The sequence below is a fragment of the Pongo abelii genome, chromosome X (assembly GCF_028885655.2).
Source record: "Pongo abelii isolate AG06213 chromosome X, NHGRI_mPonAbe1-v2.0_pri, whole genome shotgun sequence".
Classification (NCBI taxonomy): domain Eukaryota; kingdom Metazoa; phylum Chordata; class Mammalia; order Primates; family Hominidae; genus Pongo; species Pongo abelii.
The window spans coordinates 72,623,773-72,632,781 of record NC_072008.2 but is presented as its reverse complement, the minus strand read 5'-3'; the positions used below and the strand labels follow the sequence as shown (position 1 = coordinate 72,632,781).

General features: G+C 37.2%; 1 pseudogene; it reads right to left on the bottom strand.

The window, feature by feature from the left end:
- Positions 1–6,622: 6,622 nt before the first annotated feature.
- Positions 6,623–7,335, bottom strand: LOC100435755 (protein argonaute-3-like; annotated as a pseudogene).
- Between the last annotated feature and the right edge of the window lie 1,674 nt (positions 7,336–9,009).

The following is a 9,009-nucleotide window of genomic DNA, read 5'->3' as shown; positions in this document are numbered from 1 at the left end:
ATTAAAAAGTGGGCAAAGGACATGAACAGTTTTCAAAAGAAGACATACATGCAGGCAACAAGCATTTTAAGAAAAAGCTCAACATCACTGATTATTAGAGAAATGCAAATCAAAACCAAAATAAGATATTATCTCATACCACTCAGAATGGCTATTACTAAAAAGTCAAAAAATAATGGGTGCTGGTGAGGTTGTGGAGAAAAAAGAATGCCTATACACTGTTGGTGGGAGTGTAAATTAGTTAAACCATTGTGGAAAGCAGTGCAGCGATTTCTCAAAGATCTAAAAACAGAACTACCATTTGACCCATCAATCTCATTACTGGGTATATACTCAAAGTAATATAGATCATTCCATCATAAAGACACATGCTATATGTATGTTTATTGCAGCACTATTCACAATAGCAAAGACATGGAATCAACTTGAATGTCCATCACTGGTAGACAGGATAAAGAAAATGTGGTACATATACACCATGGAATACTATGCACCCATAAAAAGAATGAGATCATATCTTTGCAGGGACATGGATGGAGCTGGAGGCCATTATCCTTAGCAGGCTAACACAAGAACAGACAAACAAAGACTGAATGTTCTCACTTATAAGTGGGAGCTAAATGATGAGAACATATGGGCACATAGAAGGGAGCAACACACACTGGGCCTACCAGAGGGTGAAGGGTGAGAGAAGGGAGAGGATCAGGAAAAATAACTAATGGGGGTACTAGGTTTAATACCTGAGTGATGAAATAATTTATACAGCAAACTCCCATGACTCAAGTTTACCTATATAACAAACTTGCACATGTACCCCGACCTTAAAATAAAAGTTATCAAAAAGAAATAAATAGGAGCATTGCATACATGTAAGAAAGATTAATAAAAATAGCTAATTACTGACTGAAAAAGGTATTTAAAAAGTCGAATGCATAGAAACAGAGGAGAAGGCTGTTTCATAGGGATTGAGGGAAGAAGAAATTGAGATGTTGGTCAAAGGGTATGAATTTGCAATTGTAAGTTGAATACTTTCCAGATACCTAATTCACAGCATGGCTACTTTAGTTAGTAATAACATATCACATACTTGAAATTTGATAAGAGAGTCTATCTTAAGTATTCTCACCATACACACACTCAAATTTTACTATGTGAGGTGTTGAATATGTTAATTATCTTGATAGTAGTAACCGTAATCATTTTACAGTATATGTGTATATCAAAACATCACATTATGCATCTTTAATAGAAGCAATTTTTATTTGTTAAATATGCCTAAACAAAGCTAATAAAATATACAACTTAGTATATATATACCTGTGAATTTGCAAATTTTAATCTTTCAACTAATTTGGGAAGTTTTTGGAAATAATTTTCTAAAATATGTTTTCTGCACAATATCTTTTTTCTCTTCTTCTAGAACACCAATGACATGAATGTTATATCTTTCGATATTATTCCACAGGCTTCTGAATATTAGTTCACCCTTTCAATGTTTCTTTTTTCTCTGTTATGCCAATTGGATAATTTCTATTGGCCCTTTGCTCTGTCATCTCTATTCTACTATTGATCCCATACAATAGTTCTTCTTTTAAATGAGATATTGTATTTTTGTTCTAAAATTTTCATTTGGTTCATTTTTATCTGTTAGAATGCCTTTCTATTAATTTCAAAGTGTTTACTTCATAAAGTATGGCTATAGTAGTTGCTTTACTGTTTTTGTTCAATCATTTCTACATTGGGTCATCTTGTGGTTGACATATATTGATCTTTTTTTTCCTTGAGAATTGGTCACATTTTTCCTTGTTCTTTGTACATTCGATAACTTTGAATTTTATTCTGGACATTTTGAATATTATGATGAGAAGACTCTGGATCTTGTTAAAACCCTCCAGATAATGTTGACTTTTGTTTTGTTTCTTCGTTTCTGCAGGAGTTCAACCTAGGTAGGTTCAGACCACAAATTCTGCCTTGCCTTTTATTGCTGATGATTCCAGTTTCAGTGAAGTTTTCAAAGCCTTCCCTGTGCTGTATTCAGCCTGTGTCATCCATGTGCCACTCAGCAAGCAGTTAGTCTGGGACCTAGGTTGTGGTTTATATTATGGTTTCATAGTGAAAGTCTTTGCCATGCTTCTTTGGATCTCTCCCTCCCATGCACAGCATACGGCTATATCTGAGGCTTTTGTTGGTTAATCCACAGAATCAGGGGATCACCTAAACAAATTTCTGTTTTGGGATTTCTCTCACATGGTCTTGATCCTAGGGGCCCTTTTTCTCTGTATTCTAGTTAGAAAGATAAAATTTCCCTCAAAGTTTTAGCCACTTATGGTGCCAGGCAGTTACACACAACTGAGGTCATCCGCAAAGCAAAGTAATGGGAGGAAAAAAAGTAAAAAAATCAACAGAGTATTATTTAGACATTCTTTGAACCACAGGGTCCCATATTTTCAGTTTCTCTGACCAGAAAGATGTCTTTTCTCTTTAGGTGTTAGGTATCTGTACCATGGCTGTTGTAGTACAGTTCCATGAGTAGGATCACTCTTGAGGCAGGGCCTGGAGAGAAAGAGAAAAAAATGAGTAAAACCAAGGATGATCCCCACACTCTCTGGTTCAGGGTAGTTCACGTTGCCATTCCTCTTGCCAGCAAGGCACAGTTTCTTTGAGAATTTTCACTGTCCATGCCTGCTAAAACTCACTCCCATATGAGTCATTCTTTAGGATTTGACTACCTCCTGAATCTGCCTACCATTGTAAGCTTTTCAGAGTTGGAGATTTGCTTTTTGTATTTTTGTCCAGAGATTTTGTTTGTAATTAATGGATGATATATGTTGTAGTGTGCTTGATTTATCATTGCTGACACCAGAATTTTTCCAAGGATTTTTTAAATTGAAATTTTAATTAGGATATTATAGGTTCACATGCAGTTGCAATAAATAATATATTAAATAGACATTTCCCAAAGAAGGCATACAAATGGTCAAGTATATGAAAAGATGCTCCACATCACTGATTATCAAGGAAATGAAAATCAAAACTACAATGAGATATTATCTCACATGTGTTAGGATGGCTATTTTTTTTTTTTAAAGCATGAAAGATAAGTGTTGATGAGGATGTGGAGAAATTGGACCTCTTGTATACTGTTGGTGGGAACGTAAAATAATGCAGCCATTGTGGAAAACAATGTGGAGGTTCTTCAAAATTAAAAGCAGATTTACCACATGATCCTGTAATGTCACTTCTGGGTATACATCCAAAAGTATTGAAATCAGGATTTCAAAGGGATACATGCATTCTCATATTCATTTTATCATTATTCGTAATGGCCAAGAGGGGAAACAACCTAAATGTTCATCAATAGATGAATGGATTTTTAAAAATGTGCTACATACATACAATGAAATATTATTCAGCCTTAAAAAGAAGGAAATCTTGCCATTTGTGACTGCATGGAAATACCTTGAGGTCACCAGGCTAAGTGAAATAAATCAGATACAGAAGGACAAATACTGCATGATTCCACTTACATACGTTACCTAAAATAGTCAAACTCATAGAAACAGAAAGTAAAATGGTGGTTTGTTGCCAGTGATTAGGGAGAGGGAGAAATGGGGGAGTATCCTTCAATGGGTACAGAGTTTCAGTCATGTAAGATGAAAAAACTCTATAGATCTACTGTGCAACAATATGAGTAATCTTAACAATACTCTATTGTATACTTTAAAATTTGTTAAGAGGGTAGCTATCATGTTAAGTGTTCTTAACACTAAAAAAAAAAAAGAAATACAGAAAGAACCCTTGTACCTTTTATCTGGTTTCCCTCAATGATAACATTTTACAAAACTATAGCATAATAATACAACAAGTATGCTGACATTGATACAACCTGCTGATCTTATTCAGATTTTCCCAGAATTTTACTCGCGTGTGTGTGTGTGTGTATTAAGTTCCATAAAATTTTATCAACTGGATAGATTCATGTACATGCACCACAGTCAAGTTATTAATCAGTCTCAACACTCCTGTCCCACACCACTTTTAAGCAGTGATTTTCATGTGGTGCTTTTAAAATTAATCAGCTTTTGTTTGTCTGGGAAAGTTTTTATTTCTCCTTTGTGTTTGAAGGATATTTTCTCTGGGTATACTATTCTAGGATAATTTTTTTTTCCCTTCATCACTTTAAATAAGTCATGCTAGTCTCTCCTGACCTGTAAGCTTTCCAGTAAGAAATTTGTTGCCGGACATATTGGAGCTCCTTTGACATTATTTGTTTCTTTTATCTTGCTGCTTTTGTGATCCTTTCTTTATTCTTGACCTTTGGGAGTTTTATTATTAAATGTGTCGAGGTAGTCTTATTTGTGTTAAGGCTGCTTCGTGTTCTATTACCTTCTTGTACTTGAATATTGATACTTTCTCTAGGTTTGTGAAGTTCTCTGTTACCATCACTTTGAATAAGCTTTCACTCTGATCTCTCTACCTTCTCTTTAAGCCTCTTAGATTTGTCTTTTGAGGCTATTTTCTAGAGCTTGTAGATGTGCTTCATTCTTTTTCATTATTTTTTCTTTTGTCTCCTCTGACTGTATTTTCTTTTTTTCTCTGGGTGTAACATTGTTTTAATAATTCACATTGATACATACAGATCTGGTCCATTCATTTAACTGTTATGTACTACACCACAGTATTATGTAACTATTTATGTACTGTTTATTCATTCTACTACGGACAGGAATTTAGGCTGTTTCCAGTTTTCTGCTATTGCATATAATATTTCAGGCACACATGCAAGATACCTCTTTATGGGTTTTAAGATATGCAATTTCGTCTTTACTTGAGAACTGCTCTCCGGGGTAGTTGTACCAAATGGTACCTCTACAAACAAGGTGTAAGAGTTCCTTTTACTTCATCCTCACCAACATTTGGTATTTCATAAGATTTTTCTTTTCACTTGCACTTTTTGCAAATCATAAGGCTTTTTAATTTCACAAATCTGATGGATATAAATGGTAGCACTGATTTCATTTGCAAGTTCTTGATTATTAATGAATCAGAATCTTTTCATGTGTTTACTCGCTATATGGGTTTCTTATTTTGAGAACTACCTATTTTTCAATTCATCTGTCCTTATATTTTGTAAAGTTCTCAGTTATATGAGCTAGAATTTTTCTAATATTTTTAGCTTTTTTTTCGCATTACACAACTTTTAAATTTTGGTCAAGTTTATCAGTATTTTCCTTTGCAGTTTGTACTTTGTTTGGTGTTAGGAATATTCTCTCACTTTTATCCTAAAAGAATTTTGAAGATTTATTTTTCATATTTGAGTTATAATTCACCTAGAAATAAATTTTGTGTGTGATGTAAGACGGATCTAATTTTTTTAAAACAGTTAACAACTGTGTAAACACAATTTATTAAATATTCTAGTTCTACTCTTTCCCTACTGATCTGAAACACTACATCAGATTTTTACAGTTTCCATAAACATACATGTGGCTAGTTTCTAGACCCTGCTTCATTAATCTTCCTGTCCCTGCACTTAAAGCCATGTGGCATAACTGTTACAGCTTTGTAGGAAGTAGGGCAATTCTTGCTTTATTTTTCTTTAAAATTCTATTGGATTTTTTTAGTCACTTATTCTTCCATATAAATCTTAATATCGACTTACAAGTGTTATTCTATACCCTATTGGAATTTTATTTTATTATTATTATTATTATTTTTGAGACAGGGTCTCACTCTGTTGCCCAGGCTGGAGTACAGTGGCGAGATCACAGTTCTCTGTAGCCTCGACCTCCTGGGCTCAAGTGATTCTCCCATCTGAGTCTCTCAAGTAGCTGGGACTACAGTTACATGCCTCCATGCCTGGCTATTTTATTTTTGTATTTTTTTAGCCACACGGTTTCACCATGTTGCCGAGAACTCCCGGGCTCAAGTGATCCTCCCACCTTGGCCTCCCAATGTGCTGGAAATACTGGTATACCCACTGTACCTGGCCCCCAATTTGAATTTTAATTAAAACTACATTTATAAATTAATTTTATAAAATCAAGTCTTCTCAATAAGGGTAATGTGTTTCATTTATTTAAATTTTCTCTTAGATCTTTCAATAAAGTTTTATAATATCTTAGAGACCTCAGAATTCATTTATTCCTGAGTACCTCATTTTCAAACCAAACTCTTGGTTGCATTATACTCGTTAAAGCTCAGCTAAGATATCACATACTACCACAAATATTTCTCTGATTTTTCAGGCTCATTTGGATGCTCCTCCTCCTGTGCTCTTGGATTTATTTATTCATTCTCTGCTTAATATTACCAAAAGTTGTGCTGGGCATGGAGGATACACTGGTGAATAAAATGGCAGTCCCTTCATGGAGCTTTCATTCTAATAGGAGAGACAACAATAAACACTCATAATTCAGGGTGATACAGGCTATTATGGGGAATTACACTGTGCTATGGGAATACAGAAGAGAAATACCTAACTCAGACTTGGGGGATGGCTGGATAGGGGGAGAATGGTGTCAAACACTGCTTCTCAAGGAAGTAACGTGAAGACCGAAACTTGAACTAGTGATTGAAAAGCCTCCTAACTGGCTTCTCTGATTAGTTTCTTCTTCTCTATCTATTCTCCACACTGCTGCCAGAGGTCTCTTTCATCAATATTAAGCATCATTTTCCAATGGCAGGCCGAATAGACTGATGGAATCCAAACCATACTTCCCTGCCCCCTCCCAGAGGGTGGTCATATCCTTCTGGAGCTGAGAAAAAGGAACGCCAGACAGGCGTGTATTCATGGAGGGCAGATGTCGTCGCACCATATCAAATACATGGACAGGGTTAGTGCTGATTGTCTTGTCTAATTCCAGTGGCTCAGGCAAGGTCCGTCCTGTCAGTACTTCATGCAGTAGGTGCCAACTCACCCAAGAGACAAATTTGATTGACACCTTAAAAGGTCGACCTTTTCTACCTTCCCCAGGTAAAGTAACATCTAAATCTACCCCTGTAGTTGCCGCAGGAAGTGGATTGGCGGTGTAAAGACTTCTTTTTCCATCATAAACTGGTCTGCGGTCTCCAAATATAGTTAATTTAAAATGCTGAACCGTTGAGTCAACCATCTCCCTGGTTTAATATCGTGGGACACTGTCTGGTTTAATATCTTGTCTGGACACTTGTTTGGTTTAGTATTTACCTCATAGAGGTAGACATCAATCTTTGGGATTTCAACCTGAAAACAGTGAGCAGTTTAATGGGTTTACCCATGGTGCCATAGCCAGGTCTTCTGGGCACCATGGGTAGGGGCTGGGCCCCAGCGGGTCCTGCAAAGCCGATTTCCATTCATGGAGCTTGGGGGAGAGCTTTGAGCCAGAACGGGAGCCCACCACTGGGGGTAAGGAGGAAGCCTAGGGGGCGATGACCGGCACTCTCTCACTTGGCCCTGAGGCGGGGGCAGCGAGGGCTTCCTCTGAGCAACCGCACTCTGAAAGCTCTGGGTCGGAGTCGCGGAAGGAAGACGGCGCGGGACTAGGGGAGAGGAAGGGGAGACTTGAGGGGAGGACAGAGGGGGTCCCGTCTGGAAGTTGCATCGCCTGCAGCTGTGACGCTCCCACAGCTCCTCCAGGTCTGCGGCAGCTGCCGCAGACCTGCCCTGGGCCGCCCCCTGACTGTGTATTTTCAAATAGCCTGACTTCAAGCTCACTTATTCTTTCTTCTGCTTTTTATTTCTGCTGATAAGGGACTCTAATGGATTCATCAGTATGTCAATTTCATTTTTCAGCTCCAATATTTTTGCTTGATTTAAAAATATTTCAATTTCATCATAGTTTTGATTTGCATTTCTCTGATGGCCAGTGATGATGAGCATTTTGTCATGTGTCTGTTGGCTGCATAAATGTCTTCTTTTGAGAAGTGTCTGTTCATGTCCTTCGCCCACTTTTTGATGGGGTCGTTTGATTTTTTCTTGTAAATTTGTTTAAGTTCTTTGCAGATTCTGGATATTAGCCCTTTTTCAGATGGGTAGATTGTAAAAATTTTCTCTCATTCTGTAGGTTGCCTATTCACACTGATGGTAGTTTCTTTTGCTGTGCAGAAGCTCTTGAGTTTAATTAGATCCCATTTGTCAATTTTGGCTTTTGTTGCCATTGCTTTTGGTGTTTTAGTCATGAAGTCCTTGCCCATGCCTATGTTCTGAATGGTATTGCCTAGATTTTCTTCTAGGGTTTTTATGGTTTTAGGTCTAATATTTAAGTCTTTAATCCATCTTGAATTAATATTTGTATAAGGTGTAGGGAAGGGATCCAGTTTCAGCTTTCTACATATGGCTAGCCAGTTTTCCCAGCACCATTTATTAAATACGGAATCCTTTCCCCATTTCTTGTTTTTGTCAGGATTGTCAAAGATCAGATGGTTGTAGATGTGTGGTATTATTTCTGAGGGCTAAATACCATCTCACACCAGTTAGAATGGTGATCATTAAAAAGTCAGGAAACAACAGGTGCTGGAAAGGATGTGGAGAAATAGGAACACTTTTACACTGTTGGTAGGACTGTAAACTAGTTCAACCATTGTGGAAGTCAGTGTGGCGATTCCTCAGGGATCTAGAACTAGAAATTCCATTTGACCCAGCCATCCCATTACTAGGTATATACCCAAAGGATTATATGCCATGCTGCTATAAAGACACATGCACACATAAGTTTATTGTGGCACTATTCACAATCGCAAAGACTTGGAACCAAGCCAAATGTTCAACAATGATAGACTGGATTAAGAAAATGTGGCACATATACACCATGGAATACTATGCAGCCATAAAAAATGAAGAGTTCATGTCCTTTGTAGGGACATGGATGAAGCTGGAAACCATCATTCTCAGCAAACTATCGCAATGACAGAAAACCAAAAACACCACATGTTCTCACTCATAGGTGAGAATTGAACAATGAGAACACTTGGACACAGGGTGGGGAACACCACACACTGTGGCCTGTTGTGGGGTGAGGGGAGGGGGGA